The 14,441-nt window shown below is 36.7% G+C and overlaps 1 protein-coding gene across 1 annotated transcript in view; it reads left to right on the top strand.

The window, feature by feature from the left end:
- CFAP299 (cilia and flagella associated protein 299) overlaps window positions 1–14,441 on the top strand; it is a 637,558-nt gene that overhangs the window by 39,523 nt on the left and 583,594 nt on the right. The window lies entirely within an intron of this gene.

Below are 14,441 nucleotides of genomic sequence, written 5' to 3'. Positions count from 1 at the left end.
CACATGGGATGAAATAGCCAGGCCTTAGTACCTCCACTGTACTCATTGGCTGGGGAACACTAAGAAAAGTTGAGGCTGATCTTGAAAGGGTTAAAAGCTGGAGGCTGTCCGCTCACCAAGCTCCTCACAGCTGGCAGAAATTCCTTTATACAAAGTATATCTGAGTGCTGCATATTGTAATCTACAGATCCACTTCATGTGCACATGGAGCAGCTCCTCCAGAGCACAGAGGCCTCTCTTCATGAGAGGAAACTCACAATAAAGTCAATGAGGTGAGCTATCATTTCGTAATCTCCCTCTTCCACTATCCATTCTAAATCTCCTGCCTTTGGCTATCATCTTTCCAGGATTTTGTGATGTGACCCAAAATCCTTATTCATAATTGGTCTGAGGCCCTTATCATCCTACGCTACTCTGGCCCATGTTGATACATTTGTCATTCTCATTTAAAATTTAGGAAGAGTGTATGAACAGATGCCTAGGTGGTTCATGTGAGTTTGCCATGTATTCTTCCCTATCCCTATTCTGTAACTGCAGTCCTTCTTTTTGCTGATCAGCATCAGTTACTCTTTACAAGATCATGTCTCCTCTTCTTGCCTGCTGCTTCCTGGGCACAAGATGCCCAAGGTGCCTAAGTGGCAGCCATAGCTTGTAGTTCAGTGAGACACCTGCTGTTTTCCTTAGTACCCTAGTGCATGCACGTCAGATTTGAGTAGTATTGCTGCTGAGCTGGAGATTCAGTGGTGCCTTCAGTGAACATTCCAGCACTTTTAGCTGACAGCTTCTGGATAGTGCATGCATAATATGACCAGAGGATCCCATGTTCATGAACACTCTCCTGTACCTTTTTGCTATACAATGGGTGTATCAGTTCATTCTTACACTGCTATAAAGAAATATCTGAGACTGGGTAGTTTATAAAGAAAAGAGGTTTAATTAATTCATGATTCTGCAGGCTGTACAGGAAGCGTGGCGGCATCTGCTCAGTTTCTAGGGACACCTCAGGAAACTTACAATCATGGCAGAAGGTGAAGGGGAAGCTGGCAGTTCACATGGTCAGAACAGGAGGAATAGAAAGGTGGGGAGGTGGCACACACTTTTAAACAGTCAGATCTCGTGAGAATTCAGTATTGCAAGGAGAGTACCAAGGGGGAAATCTGACCCCATGATCCAATCACATCCCATCAGGCCCCACTTTCAGCACTGGGGATTACAATTTGACATGAGATTTGGTGGGAACACAGATTCAAACCATATTATTCTGTCCCTGGGCTCCCCAAATCTCATGTCCCTCTTACATTGCAAAATACAATCATGCCTTCCCAATAGTCCCCCAAAGTCTTAACTCATTCCACCATTAACCCAAAAGTCCACAGTCCAAAGTTTCATCTGAAACAAGGCTAGTCCCTTCTGCCTATGAGCCTGCAAAATCAAAAACAAGTTAGTCACTTCCAGGATACAATGGGGGATAGGCATTAGGTAAATACTCTTGTTCCAAAAGGGAGAAATTGGCCAAAAGAAAGGGGCTACAGGCCCCATGCAAGTCTGAAACCCAGCAGGGCAGTCATTAAACCCTAAAGCTCCAAAATAATCTCCCCTGACTCTAAGTTTATATCCAGGGCATGGTGATGCAAGGGGGGCTCCCAAGGCCTTGAGCAACTCCACCCCTGTGGCTTTGCAGATTCACTCCGGCAGCTGCTCTCACATGCTGGCGTTGAGTGCCTGTGGCTTTTCCAGGCGCAAGGTGCAACTTTGGGTGGCTCTACCATTCTGAGGTCTGGAGGATGGTAGCCCTCTTCATACAGCTCCACTAGGCAGCACCCCGGTGGGGCCTCTGTGTGAGAGCTCTAACTCCACATTTCCCTTCCTTACTGCCCTAGAAGAGGTTCTCTGTGAGGGTTCCGCCCCTGCAGCAGGCTTTTGCCTGGACATCCAGGTTTTTTCATATATGCTCTGAAATCTGAGTAGAGGTTCCCAAGCCTCAATGTTTGCATTCTGTGCACTTGCAGTCCTAACACCACACTGAAGCTTCTCTTGCATCAAGGTACTATTATACCCATTGTGCTTAGGTAGCCTAGGTATGCAACAGGGCTTTTCTGCATTCAGCCCTGGAATGCATTGGAGAGCCACCACTGAACTTCTTAATGATTCTGATGCTTCAGTAACCAGCACATTTTTTATGCTGTTAATGACTGGCTATCTTCTGGGTTCCTCTATAGACCATGATCTTCTGGTGGGTTTTCTGATCTCACACAATATGTTTCTTCTAGGATTGCCATTTTCCTGAGCCTTTTAATCTCTTCCTCAAAAGTCTCTCTCTGAAATTTAGGCCTTTGAACTGCACTCAGTGTAGGCCATTGCTTGTTCCAGGTTTCTTGGAGTCACGCTAGCAGAGTTTGCACCATCTTCTGGGGTCCTTACCAGAATGCAATGCCCTGTGTTCTGAGAAAGTGTCCTGTCAATAAACTCTGACTTATTTAGTCTTATTTCTGCTTTCTTTGACCTAGAATCCCCAGAATCTAGCCCAATGAGTCCCTCTAGTCTTGTTGGGACAAGTCCTAGGTCTTGCAGTATATTTGGGATAATATTCCTTTTTTTCTTATCAGACCCACCATGTCCCTATCTGTGACTTGACCATATTATCGGCCGGGTGGCCAGAAGTGTAACTCTGATAAGGGAACTGGGGATATCTCCTGAGGCACACACCTGCTTTTATGTGGGAGAAAGGCCTCTATTTTCTTCTTACATTGCTGCTGCTGGTGGTGGGGGTTTGCTAGCTCTTATTGAAGAGCAGTGGGCTCCTTCTTTAGGCTCAGAAGATTTAGAGACCTGGGAAGGTCAAATTTTTCAAAGACATCTACTCAGTTGTCCCTATCTCATGTTTCAGGAGCTGAGATTTTCCTAATCAGAGCTCTAATTTTGGTGTAACATACTTGCCCCCGCTGAACATTTGACTGCCTTTGGAACTTAGTCACTGTGACAGTCAAATCCTGGTTTGATCTTCATCTTATTCTGCTTGCCCACTGCATGAAATGAAGGCTTCTTTGTAAGCTGGCAAATAGTCTCTGTGCCTCTTGAGACTTTGAATGCCTGAAATATCCTATTGGCTAGGGAATTACCCTTCAGTGGCATGACATCCCAGCTTAAAGCATATGAATCTTTTATATGTTTGCATATGACTTTGTCCTGCGCCTGTTTGCATATGACTTAACTGCGGGGATGTGGCCAGGGATGTGGACCTCATTACATCTTATTTGCCTTGCCCACTTCATGAAATGAGGGCTTCCTTGTAAGCTAGTAAAGAGACTGGCAAATTCAGTGCTAGAGTGGCTCCAAGAAACCTGGAACAAGCAATGGCCCGCACCAAGTGCAGTTCAAAGGCCTAAATTCCAGAGAGAGACTTTTGAGGAAGAGATTAAAAGACTCAGGAAAATGGCAATGCTGGAAGGTACATATTGTGTGAAAACAGAATACTCACCAGAAGATCATGGTCCATAGAAGAGCTCAAAGGATACCCAGTAATTAAGGCCATTAACTTTTGCATTATTAACCCATAGGGCATCAATGTAATTAACAACTACTTCCATTGTTCATATATTCATTAATCTCACAAACATTTTGAATGCCTGAAACATCCTATTGGCTAGGGCATTCCCCTTCAATGGAATGGCATCCTAGCTTACCACATCCGAATCTTTTAACAACTGGACCACACCTTGAGTTGGGCCTATCTGCACATGACTTCGCTCCAGGGATGTGGCTGGGGATGTGAACCTCATTACCAGAGAACTCATGGTGAGTGATCCAATCTTCAAGCCTCATCTTGCTGTTTCAGGCTGATCCACATGCAATCTGTCACAGACTAGCCTCTCTGAAATAAAGTTAAGAATTCAAAACGTTAATTGAGAAGCATTAAAGGTAAAAGGAAAAATGTGGAGGCAAGGTTGAACAAGGGCAGCTTTTAGACCTTAATGCCCATGGACAAAGTCTCTTTCAAACTAATGAAGGGAATGCAAAGCAAAGATTGCCTGCTAGAGGGGCTCCACATTTGGTGGAAATGGTTAGGTTCTTGAACCTCCAGTTTCCTCAGTGCTTTGTGTGGGCCACCCAGAAAACAATATGTCATGAGCTCAATTGCTGAGGCTGACAAAGAAAGAATTAAGAACCAGAAGCTGTCAGCTGACTCTACTACTGCTAGCTAGGTTGCACATCCGTTATTTTTTATAATTCATTTTTGAAAGTTAGATGTATTGATTTTTAAAGTGCTTAATTCAGTGAGTTCTGACAAATGTATACAGTAGTGTATACAGTAGTATCACTCTCACCACAATCAGGATAACATTTTCATTACCGCAAAAAGTTTCCTCATGCCTGTTTGCATTTACTGTATTCTTTGTAGCCCATGACAAACCAGCCATATGATTTCTGTCCCTATAGTTTTGCCTTTTTTTTAGAATGACATATGAATGCAGTCATAAATTATGTTGTCTTTTTCTCACTAATCATAAAGCTTTTGAGGCTTTTCTATATGGTTGCATGAATGATAAGTTTGCTTTTTTATTGAGTAATATTGCATTTTCTAGTTGGATAATAGTTTGTATACTTATCTGTTTTCCAGTCGATGGATAATTGGGTTATTTCTAGTTTTTTCCAAATAAACTTCCTATAAATATTTTACAAAGGTCTTTTTAAGGAAATATATTTTCATATATCTTAAGTATATACCCAGGAATATGATTACAGATTCATGTGGCAGCTGTATGTTTAATTTTATAAGATACTGTTAAATTGTTTGTATAGTATCTGTATCAGTTTACTCTCTCCTTAGCAAGGTATTAGAGTGCCAGTGGTCCACGTCTTTAAGAACACATGGTATTGACAGTTAAAAAAATTTAGCCAGTATAGCAGGTGTATTTCCCTAATGACTAATGATGCTAAACATCTTTTTTCTTCTTTTTTGTTGACATGGAGTTTCACTGTTTTCACCCAGGTGACAATGCAATGGCATGATTTCGGCTCACTGCAACCTCTGCTTCCCAGGTTCAAATGATTCTCCTGCCTCAACCTCCTGAGTAGCTGGAATTACAGGTGCCCGCCACCACACCTGACTAATTTTTGTATTTTTAGTAGATACGGGGTTTAACCACGTTGGCCAGGCTGGTCTTGAACTCCTAACCTCAGGCGATACACCCGCCTCGGCCTCCCAAAGTGAGCATCTTTTTATGTGCTTATTTTCCACCCATATCTCTTCTTTGGTGAAATGTTTTATTGATTTTAAGTGTTCTTTATATATTCCAGTTACAACTTTTTCATCAGATATGAGTCTTGCAAATACTTTTTCAACATCTGTACCTTGTCTTTTTATTTAATAGTGTCTTTTGTGTGACACTATTCCCAATAGCAAAGACTTGGAACCAACCCAAATGTCCATCAATGATAGACTGGATTAAGAAAATGTGGCACATATAAACTGTGGAATACTCTGCAGCCATAAAAAAGGATGAGTTCATGTCATTTGTAGGGACATGGATGCAGCTGGAAGTCATCATTCTGAGCAAACTATCACAAGGACTGGAAACCAAACACCACATATTCTCACTCATAGGTGGGAATTGAACAATGAGAACACTTGGACACAGGATGGGGAACTTCACATACTGGGGCCTGTCATGGGGTGGAGGGAGCCGGGGGGTATAGCATTAGGAGATATACCTAATGTAAATGATGAGTTAATGGGTGGGGCACACCAACATGGCAGATGTATACATATGTAACAAACCTGCACATTGTACACATGTGCCCTAGAACTTAAAGTTAATTTAAAAAAGTGTGTTTTGAAGAGTGGATTTAAATTTTGATAAACCCCAGTTTATCAGTTTTTCTTTATGATTTATGCATGTGTGTATTTCTTCATGTCCTGTGTAAGAATTATTTGAATTCCTAGTTACAGGTATCTTTCCTATATTGTCTCTTAAAACTTTAGAGTTCTAGGTTTCACATTTAAGTTTGCATTAATAATTTACTTTAAACTAATTTTGTAAATTTTGTTAGGTAAGGGTCAAGGCTTTTTATTTTCTAATTTAAATATCCAATTGTTTCAGCACTATTTATTGAAAAGACTATTCTTTTTCTATTGAATTTTTTAGGTACTTTTGTTGAAAATTCTTTGATTGTGTATGTACCTGTCTATTTTTTGTGGATTTCTATTCTATTCCACTGATTTGTATGTCTATCTTTATGCCAACATCACATTGCCTTTAAGTTTTAAAATCAGGTAACATGAGTCCTCAAACTTTTTTTTATTAATTGCTTAAAATTCTGGTTCCTTTGCTTTTCCATTTGAAGTTTAGAATCACCTAAATTTGTAGAAATTACCTTGTTGATTCCTACAAATAAGCCTGCTAGGATTTTGCTAAAACAGGTATCAATTTAGAGAGAATTACATCTTAACATATTGAGTCTTCTGATCTATGAATGCTGTAAATCTCTTCATTTATTTGGGTTTTATTTATTTCTATCATCAATGTTTTGTAGCTGTATTGATCTGTTTTCATGCTGCTAACAAAGACATACTTGAGACTGGGAAGAAAAAGAGGTTTAATTGGACTTACAGTTTCACATGGCTGGGGAGGCCTCAGAATTATGTTGGGAGATGAAAGGCACTTCTCACATGGCAGTGGCAAGACAATACTGAGGAAGAAGCAAAAGTGGAAACCCATGATAAACCCAACAGATCTCATGAGACTTACTCACTATCACAAGAATAGCATGATTCAATTACGTCCCCTGGGGTCCCTCCCACAACACCTGGGAATTCTGGGAGATACAATTCAAGTTGAGATTTGGGTGGGGGCACAGCCAAATCATATCAGTAACTTTCAGTATCTTGTAAATATTTTGTTATGTCTGTCCCTAGAAATTTCATTTTTTAATGCTCTTGTAAATAGAATTTTTAAAAGTCACTTTCTAATTGATTATTGATAGTATATAGAAATAAAATAGATTTTTCTCTGTTAACCTTGCATCATGCAACTTTCTTAAACTTATCAGTTCTACTGGCTACTTTTTGTGTGATTTTGTATGCAGAAGATCATAAATTAAACCTTTTATTTCTCTATATCTAATTTGTATACTTTTATTATTATTATTTATTTTTCATTCTTTAATGCACTGCATAAAACCTCCAAGATAATGTGTAATAGAAGTAGAGAAGGGGATATTATTGTTTTTTTCTCAATTTTAAGAAGGCATTCCCATTATTAAATATGTTAGCTGTAGTGGGTTTTTTTTGTAGATACTCTTTATCAGTTTGAGGATGTCTCCTACTAGTCCTGGTTTACCAAGAGTATTTGACATAAATGGATGTTAAATTTTGTCAGATGATATTTTTCTGTTTATTGAAATAATCCTATGGTTTTTCAGGTTCTTTACTTTCAGTTTGTTGATAAAGTGATTTACATTGATTGATTTTTCAAAGGTTTAACCAATCTTGCATTCCTGGGAGAAACCCAGTTTGCTCATGTTGTATATGTAATGTTGGATTAAGTTTGCTACTATTTTGTTGAGAATGTTTATATCCACTTAATTAAGTAATTAATTAATATTTTGACGTTCTGTTTATTTTTTTCATTCATTTTATGTAGTTGTCTTTAGTCTTTTTGTAAGGCCTTTTCTGATTTTGTTTCAGGGTAATTCTGACTTCAGAAATAATTTAGGATGTTTTACTTGCTCTTCTAACTTTTTGGTAATTTGTAGAGTTGATATTATTTCTTCCTTAATTGACTGGTAGAGTTCACCAGTGAAGCCTTCTACCACTGGAGTTTTCTTGGAGAGAAGGATGATAACTACAAACTCTATTTTTAAAATATATAATAGGGAATATCAGGTTCTTTCTTTCTTTCTAAATATGTTTGTAGTTTGTATTGTTCAAGGTATTCGTTCATTTCACCTAATCAATCTATAGGCATAAAGTCATTCTTAATCTCTTGTTATCATTTTAATATATGTAGTAAAATCTGTAGGGATATTCATTTTTTATCCCTGATATTACTAGGTCATTTTTAATCTATCAGTTTTAATGATCTTTTTAAAGAAACAGCTTTTTAACATGAATTGTTTTCTCTACTATTTTGTTGTTTTCTATTTTATTGATTTCTGCTCTTATTTTTATTATTTCTTCCTAGTTGCATTGTGATTAATTTGTTTTTGTTTTCTAGTGCTTTAATGTAGAATATTAGTTTATTGATTTTAAACTATTCTTCTGCTATACAAACTTGAAATTCCATATGTTTTCCTCTATGCACTGATTTAGTTGGATTTCACAAATTTTGATGTTTGATGTTTGTTTTTATTTTCATTTCTATGTTTATTTTAATTTTCACTCAATTCAAAAGACTTTATAATTTCCTTTATAACTCTTGAAGTATGTTGTTTAACTTCTAAATGTTAGAAAATTTTTCAAAATGTCATTTTGATATCAATTTGTAGTTAAATTCTATTATGGAAGGAGAGTGTTTTATATTCTTTGTGATTTAATTCTTTTTACATTTATTGACATTTACTTTATCTTCCAGTATATGGTCTATCTTAGTTGATGTTACAGGTTCACTTGAATGTGTATTCCCTCTTGTAGGTATATTTTTAGAATTGCTATTCTATTTAGAATACCAATTAAGCCAAGTTGCTTGTTGTGTTGTTCAGGCCTTGTGTATCCTTACTGATTTCCTGTCTACTTATTCTAGCTATTACTTAGAGATGGATATCATTATGTCCAACTATAATTAAAGGTTTACCTGTATCTTTTAAAATATTATCTTTTTGATTTATGTATTTTGATATTCTGATGTTGGATACATATACTTCATGATTTTTTATTTCTTCTTGAAATAAAATTGAGCTATATCATTGTTCAATATCATCTTCACTCTTGGCAAGATTTTTCTGATATTTATGTAGACACTCAAGCTTTCTTTTAAACAGTATTTGCATGATATTTTTTCCCTCCTAGCCTCTTTGAGCCTAAAATAAATTTACAAAGCTTAAAATAAATTTACGGAGAAAACTATACAGACAAAATCCAATGTTGATGACAGCTTGCTAGTAATTAAAGAGCAAATAAAATTACATTTAAAAAAATTATGACCATTTTCTTCAGAATATAATTTAGATTCTCAATTTTTTTTTTTTTTTTTTTTTTTTTGGTAGTGGAGTCTCGCTCTGTTGCACAGGCTGGAGTACAGTGGCATGATCTTGGCTCACTGCAACCTCCACCTCCTGGGTTCAAATGATTCTCCTGCCTCAGCCTCCCGAATAGCTGGGGTTACAGAAGCATGCCATCACACCTGGCTAATTTTTTGTATTTTTAATAGAGACAAGGTTTCACCATGTTGGCCAGGCTGGTCTCAAACTGCTGACCTCAGGTGATCCACCCACCTTGGTCTCCCAAAGTGCTGGGTTTACAGGTGTGAGCCACCACGCCTGGCCTCATTTTTGTTCTTACTTTAGCTATCTGCTTAAATTTTATTTATTCAGTCAGTAAGCATCTACAATCTCTTTGTAAGCAAAAAGTTCTCTTCTAAGATTTTGTTTCACTTTACTTGGCCTCTGCTACTGCTTTTAATGAGAGTTTATGCATTTCTTAAAATGTTCCCTTTCTTTGGCCTTTATTACTTTGTAGCCTCTTATTTGTCTTCTAGATGTTCTAATATCTAGTATAATTGTTTTACCATTTCCTTTTCTCTCACTAATTTGGATCTCTCCTAAATGACATTTCTCTCATTTACACCTCTTTTATATTCCACTACTTAAATATGTCACACACTTTTATGTCTTCTATGAACTTTGGTCAGATGTTCAAGCATGTCTGTTCTTCTGGGCTTTTAGCTCCATATCTACTTCTTATTGTTATTTTTTGTCAAACCAATAACAAAACGCCTTTTAAAATAGGTCATTATTTTTCTTTCACTGAATTCTACTTCCCATGCCAAAATGCCATTTTTATTATGATAATACAATCTTTTTGACCTTACAGATTTTATATTTTAGAGTATCTTCAAAATCTCCTTGATGAAAAATTCTAATTGGTAATGAAAACTGGACTCTTGCTGATTCTTTTATTTATAATTACTCTTAACATATACATTTTAAAAATTATTCTTATAAATTGCTAATCGAGTCAAACCAATTGACTTGGTTTGTTGCAATGCCTTACCTGGTTGTTCGGTCTGAACATCCTTCATAGTTCTTTATGATCTGCTGCCCGATTATGCTTCTGGGAAATTGTTTCAAAACATTTCCTTCCTCTTGTTCCTTTTTCCTTCTACTGTCTTCTTTCCTTCTATCAGCTATCTATAGTCTGCATTCCTACAGAAGAATTTGAGGCAATTGACAAGAGAAATGTGTATATCTTATAATAAAAAGATTTTAAAAGATGGAGAGAAAGAAAAGGTTGAAGAAATGGAGTGAAGCTGAGGTTGAGGCTAGTGTTCAAAATGTATGCCAGATTTAAAAGAGAAAAATAAGCTAGCCGTATGCAACAGATTGAAACTGGACTGCTTCGTCACCCCATATTCAAAAATCGCCTCAAGATGGTTTAAAGACTTAAATGTAAAACCAGGAACTATAAAAACTCTGGAAGACAACCTGGGAAACACCATTCTGGTTATAGAAATGGGCAAATATTTCATGATGAAGAAAGCAATTGCAGTGAAAGCAAAACTGCTTGTCAGTCAGAAACAATTGCAATGAAAGCAAAAACTGACAAATGAGACCTAATTAACTACAGTGTTTCTGCATAACAAAAGAAACTATCAATAGAGTAAGCAGACAATCTACAGATTTGGAGAAAATTTTTGAAAACTATGCATCTGACAAAGGTCTACTATCCAGTATCTATAAGGAACTTAAACAAATTTACAAGGAAAAAACAAACAATCCCATTAAAAAGTGGGCAAAGGACATGAACAGACACTTTGCAAAAGAAGACATCCATGCAGCCAACAAGGATATGAAAAAAAGCTTGTATCACTAATCCTTAGAGAAATGCAAATCAAAACCACAAATGAGAATATCTCACATAAGTCAGAATGGCTATTACTAAAACGACAAAAAATAACAGGGTGTGGAGAAAAGGGAACGCTTACACACTGTTGGAGGGACTGCAAATTAGTTCAACCATTGTGGAAAGCCTCGTGGCAATTCCTCAACAAGCCAAAAACGGAACTACCATCTGACCCAGCAACCCCATTACTGGGTTTATATTTATATTCCCAAAGGAATATAAATCATTTTATCATAAAGACACTTGCACATATATATTCACTGCAGCACTATTCACAATTGTAAAAATATAGAATCAACTTAAATGCCCATCAATGACAAACTAGATAAAGAAAATGTGGTACATATACATCACAGAATACTATGCAGCCATAAAAAATAATTGGATTATATTCTTTGCAGGGACATAAATGGATATGGAGGGCATTATCGTTAGCAAACTAATGCAGCAATAGAAAACCAAATATTGTATGTTCTCACTTATAAGTGGGAGCTAAATAATCAGAACACACGGACACAAAGAGGGGAATGACAGACACTAGGGCCTACTTGAGGGTAGAGGGTGGGAGGAGGAAGAGGAACAACAACAACAAAATAGCTATTGGATACTAAGCTTAGTACCTGGGTGACAGAATAATCTGTATATTAAAACCCCGGGATATAAGTTTACTTATGGAACAAACCTGCATGTGTACCCCAGAATATAAAATAAAAGTTTAAGAATAAAAAAAGAAAGAGAATTATTTACATCACATAATTCAGTATCCACCCAGAACAAGAAAGCCATTGAGCAGGTGAAGCACAGATATTTCTGACTGTAACATCTAAGATTAATTTTTCTTTCAAGGAATTGTATAGTGAGAACCTAGCATGACAGAGTGAATCATAATTTCCATCAACATTTTAATAGATAATAAAATACCAAGTTTTACAGAAAAAGAGCAACTCTGTTTTGACCTGTAGGATCAATAATAAATTTTGTAATGTTTGATTGTAATAGTCTTGACGTTATCACAATAGTCTTGGATTACCTTCCTTGCTGTTTAAGAAAAAAGCAGCTTTCCACTTAAAGACCCTATCAAATTTTCTAATGTATTTATCAAAATGTATCTTTCATTATTATTTGTTAAGCAACTATATTAAACAATTGTCTTAAGTTGACATTAGCCATAAGAGACACTGCTGTTTGTGCTTTTGTTCATTCAAATGATTTTATCTGTTTTTTATTTTCTTGTTGTTGTTACCTTTCCCTCATTAGAATTTCAGAAGACACTGATTTTCAAGAATTAATATTGTCCTTGTACTGTTTTCGATGTCCACTTGATTGGGCTCTGATGAGACATTCAATATAACATGGTAGAAGATCTTAGCAAGTTTTCTATAATATAGTTAGTTACAAGTCTTAAGACACCATTGAATATGCTTGGCTTTTACTTTCATTCAAAATGTTTTACCTAGATAGGACTCATTCTTCCTCCCAGGATTGTTTTCATTTTTTTCATCTTCCTTTAGCCATTCCTTACAATCTCCTGCTGTCCCTACAAATGCACACAAATACATCAAAGATGTGAATCTGTTCTACTACCTAATTGCTCATATTTTCTACTAACCAGAGGATCAGAACTTTTAACTCATATAATGTAAAGGATGATTGGTAGGCATAGGGACATATATTTTTATTTTTTCTGGTAAGGACTATGCTGAGAATTAAAAACAAAATTATTTAGTAGTTTCTATATTACTCATAAATATTTTGAATAATGTTGCTATTAGGAAGCCAATCTTGAGTTTATGAAGAGTCTGGCATTAAGTTAGTAATGTTTCACTTGTAATTTTTCAATGAAACTGTCAAGTTATATCGTTGACATAAAGAACTTATTTTGTCTACATTGTTAACTACTTGTGATCTCCTGGGAGCTGGGGTAAGCTAGAAAGAAATAGACTTGCTGTAGTATCTATTTCAGAGAATGAGAGGAAAAACACCTATCTAGTGATCAAATAGGACAAAGAGTTTCATGCATGACTTAGGAGAGGTAAATTGAAGGAAGGAAGGAAATTGTTCAGAAAAATTAGTACATGAACCAAGAATTTTGAAGGATTCATTGTATTTGTTTCAGGAAGCAAAGTTGATATCAACTCCCACTTCCCACTCCCTTTTTAGTTTAAGCACCTTAGAAACATAGAGTTGAGTAAATGTGCTCCTCATTCTATAGCATTATTACCCTGAGTCCCTGCTGGATTCTTTTTTAATTAAATTTTATTTTAAAATGTTTTCCCTCTTTATCCCCCTTTTATTTATTTATTTAAATCAACACATGAAAAATTATATATATATTTGTATGTATTTGCTTACATTCGTTTGAAAAATTATATATATTTAGGGTATAAAAAGTGATGTTTTGATATACGTATACATTGTGGAATGATTAACTCAAGCTATTACATACCCATCATCTCACATCCCTATTATTGTTTATGATGAGAACAATTAATATCCACTCTTTCAGCAATTTTTGAGTATACTACGCTTCATTATTAATGAAGCCGCCATGCTGTGCCATACATCTTGAGAACTTATTCCTTCTGTGTGACTGAAACTTTGTATCCTTGACCAATATCTCATTCCCCATCCCTCTCCAATCTCTGGCAACCATTTTCATCTCCATTTCCAATTACATTTCTTTTTATCCACATACAACTACTCCAGAATATTTATTTTCTTTTGTTTTATTGTTTTCATACGTTTATTTAAACATGTGCTTTTCTAGAAAAAAATTGTGATTACATTTATACAGAAATATGAATTACACTACATATTCTTTCTTTCTCTCTCTCTCTCTCTCTTTCGACAACATTTATTGAGTAAGCCCCTGGCATATTTCATCAAACTGGATCCCAGGACAACCCTATGAGGTAGTAGTATTGTAAGCCCCATGGTACAGATAAGGAACACGGGGCTCAGAGAGGTGAAGTGACTTGCCCAAAGTCACACAGCAAATGCTTGACAACTCTTGGATTTGAAGCCAGATCTGTCTCATAGCTAGCCGTGACACTTGAGTGCCTCCTAAAAGCCTACATCACAGAGCTGTTGGAGAACGCTGTGGAGAACTGTCTGAAAAGGTTCAACAGATAAACTCCAAAGAGTTTATGGCAGGCCTCCTGAAGAGCAGCTGACTGGAGCCCACCCAGAGGCAGCCTGGAGGCAGAGTGGTCAGGACTGCCCTGTCTTCTCTTCCAGGGGGCCCAACTACCAGCCTAGACCAGCAGGATGCTGGGCTGCTGAGGCTTCAGCCATTTCTCTGTTGCCATGGCTCTGCCCAGGAACTGTGGGCGGCCCTGCCCCTGACCCCAGAATGTTGCAGGGCTTTCCAGCAGGAGAGGGG

The sequence above is a fragment of the Theropithecus gelada genome, chromosome 5, assembly GCF_003255815.1.
Source record: "Theropithecus gelada isolate Dixy chromosome 5, Tgel_1.0, whole genome shotgun sequence".
NCBI lineage: Eukaryota > Metazoa > Chordata > Mammalia > Primates > Cercopithecidae > Theropithecus > Theropithecus gelada.
The sequence above is the reverse complement of the archived record's forward strand: the minus strand, read 5'-3'. Positions and strand labels throughout refer to the sequence as shown.